This window comes from Acomys russatus, chromosome 14 (genome assembly GCF_903995435.1).
Source record: "Acomys russatus chromosome 14, mAcoRus1.1, whole genome shotgun sequence".
NCBI lineage: Eukaryota > Metazoa > Chordata > Mammalia > Rodentia > Muridae > Acomys > Acomys russatus.
The window spans coordinates 7,164,604-7,168,092 of record NC_067150.1 but is presented as its reverse complement, the minus strand read 5'-3'; positions in this window follow the sequence as shown (position 1 = coordinate 7,168,092).

Below are 3,489 nucleotides of genomic sequence, written 5' to 3'. Positions count from 1 at the left end.
TCATTTTATTGATGGTTCTTCTAAGGGTATAAAAGGAATTTGTGGTCCAGATATGTATCAATCTATTAAAATTTCCTTTTCCTCAGACCAAAAGTAGAATTGGCTGTTTTGTTTAATCTATTATAGTTAATTCATAAACCCTTAAATATTATATCAGATTCTACTTATACAGTATGGTTTTTCTAGCAATAGACACATGTATATTCTAATCTCCCTGGTTTTACTGCAGATGAAAATAACCAATGTGGTACATTAACTTGCCCCATTTTTACTTCTCCAGAAGAAAACTGGGAAGGGCTAGGCATCTGACCTTCCAGAGCTCTACTGAAACATTATGGATTCCCTTCTGGTTCCTCTGAACATGGAATGAAAAGGAAAATAACAGTAGAAGTTACTGTAAGGAAAGAAAACATCCAGCTAAACAAGAAAAGGAGATACAACCGGAACGATATCATCAAAAGTCAAGTCTGCCCACCTGAGACTATGCACCAAGGGAAAATTATTCTACTAATAATTCTGTGGTTTTGACCTGAATATGTGGAGAAGGGATGCATTTACTTTTTATTTGAAATTTGAATCACACTCACTTTGTATAGTTTACCATAACATTTATTATATGGCAAATATGGCCTTACAATCTACTTGATACCAGAACTACTAATCTTATGGATCAGTTTTCAAACTATCCTCTAAACATTTCTGATTAATACAATACTGTAATTAGTAATAATAGATGTAGTTTGAATCTCTGCTCTTGATGGCAGAATATTACACACTGTTCTGATGCTGTAATTTGTTTATAGGATACTTATGAATCAAGTGAAAATTCAACTTATCTATTATAACTCAAATCAAGACCACTCTGGTTATTATGAACTTAAAATATAAAAAATAGAGGAAATGGTGGAATACTGTCCAAGTATGGAGCCAAGTGAGGAGAATTCCCACCCTTCCTCCCTTTTCCCCTCCCCTAGACCTCTGACAGGTGAGGTCCTCCTCACCTACACTCTGACCACATCCTGTCAGGTCTCATCTGGATAGCCTGAATCCAATACCTCTGTCTTCCCACAGGGCCTTTCAGCTAAGGGGCAGTGATTAAAGCTTGTGCAACAGAACTTGTGTCAGAGGCAGTCCCTCCCCTTATCTCACCTTCCCCACCTGGAGAATGAGCTGTCCACAGGCTACATCTGAACAGGGGGTCCAGGTTCTCTGCCTGCAATGTCCTCGGTTGGTACATCAATTTGTGCAGGCTCCCCTGTATCCAGATGTGCCAGCCACCCAAGGGACATCTAGGTTGGGCTAATACCTACTTATAAGTGAGTATAGACTATATATGTCTTTCTGGGTCTGGGTTAGCTCACTCAGGATGGTCTTTGGTAGTTCAGTCCATTTGCCTGCAAACTTCAAGATTTTCTTGTTTTTAATAGTATTCCATTGTATAAATGTACCACAATTTCTTTATCCATTTTCAGTTAAGGAATATCTGTTTCCAGATTCTGGCTATTACAAATAAAGCTGCTATGAACATAATTGAGAAATGCCCTTGTCGTATGGTGGAAAATCTTTTGGGTATATGCCAAAGAGTGGTATATCTGGGTCTGGAGGTAGCACTATTGCCAATTTTCTGAGAAAGTGTCAGACAGATTTCCAAAATGTTTGTACAGGCTTGCATTCCCACCAGCAATGGAGGAGTGTTTTTCTTTCTCCACATCCTCACCAGCATGTGCTGTCACTTGAGTTTTTTATCCTACCCATTCTGATCGGTGTAAGATGGAATCTTAGAGTCCTTTTCGTTTTCATTCTCCTGATGACTAAAGACATTGATCATTTCTTTAAGTGTTTCTCAGCCATTCAATATTCCTCTATTGAAAATTCTGTTTCGTTCTGTAACCCATTTTTAAAATTTTTTAATTAATTTAATTTTTCAGTTTACATCCTGATTGCAGCCCCCACCTCCACCCAGTTCCCTTACTTGTACAACCCTCACCCCATTCTTTCCTCCATGGTTATCAACCTACCTTGGCACATTAATCACTGCTAAACTAGGCACATCCTCTCCCACTGAGGCTAGATGAGGATCCAAATGGAAGCAACAGATCAGAGCAGGCCCCCACTTAAATTGTTAGGGGGTCCACACGAAGACCGAACTGCGCACCGGCTACATATGTGTTGGGGGCTCTTTGGTTTGTGGTTCACTCTCTGTGAGCCACCATGGATCCACATTAGTTGACTCTGTCAATCTTCTTGGAGGGTCCTTGACCCCTCTGGCTCACTTAATCACTCCCCCTGATCCCCCATAGGACTCTCAGAGCTGGCTGTGGTTCTTTGCATCAGTTTCTACATTTCTTACACACATTGCCCTTAAAATAACCACATTTTGGAGGTAGTTGTTACTATTTCACAACAAACGCTGAGAATACTATTCTGAAAATGCAGGAACTTGACAGCTCTGAAGAGTGTTTTGCTGGCTGCAACTGACTACTGTGTATATTATAATAGAAAGTTGCCATGTTATATACAAACAGGTGTGGCAGACTAGATGGATTATGCAATTAATTTATTAGCTCCTTAAAGCACTACAAGATAAGAACTGTCATTTCTACTTAATAGGCCAGAATAAGAAAGCTAAAAACAATTGCTAAATATGTCCCTGATCAAACGCATTAGTACATGTGAACAGTTCTCGTTGCGGTGAAATCGACATAGCATACATTTTTCCATTTCAACCATTGTAAGTGCTTAATTCAGTGGCACTAACCGCATTAACAATGCTTAGTAGTATAAGACCTTTTTATCATTTCAAATAGAATCTTTGTACTTACTGAACACTAACTCCATGTCCTCTCCTCTGCTAGCCACTGTGGCCTCTAGTCTAGTCTGTGTCCACAGTTTTATAACTTCAGGGCAAATACTATGCACAGCAAGCAGCATCTGTCCTTTTGTATCTATTTCACTCGGACTGTAGCTTTCATGTTTAACACAAGTGGCCTCATGTCTCAGGATTTTACTCTTTTGTGGTTGGACAGAAGGCTTAGTGATAAGGGCACTTGCTGTTCTTGAAGAGGACCCAAGCTCAGTTCCCAGCACTTACAGTGGAGGCTCATAAGCACTTGTAACTCTAGCATGGCAAACTAATTCACAAAACAAAGAGGCATTTTTCTCTCTTTTTCAGGTCCCTGTACTCATGTGACCATACAGAAACAACACACACACACACACACACACACACATATATATATATATACACATATATAATATATATCACAAATATTTGGTAAGAATTTCATTCAACCTATCCCATTAAATTCCATTATAATATGCATATTCTATATGTACATGCTATATAATATATTTACTTTGATAAACATGTACTTTTATTTTGTTCAACATATGAAAATTTGTGAGATGCAAAAGGTCATAGTGTTTGTCCAATTTGCTGTTGTCTCACTGAGGAGACTTTAGTGTGTTTGGTAGATGTAGAGATGCAAT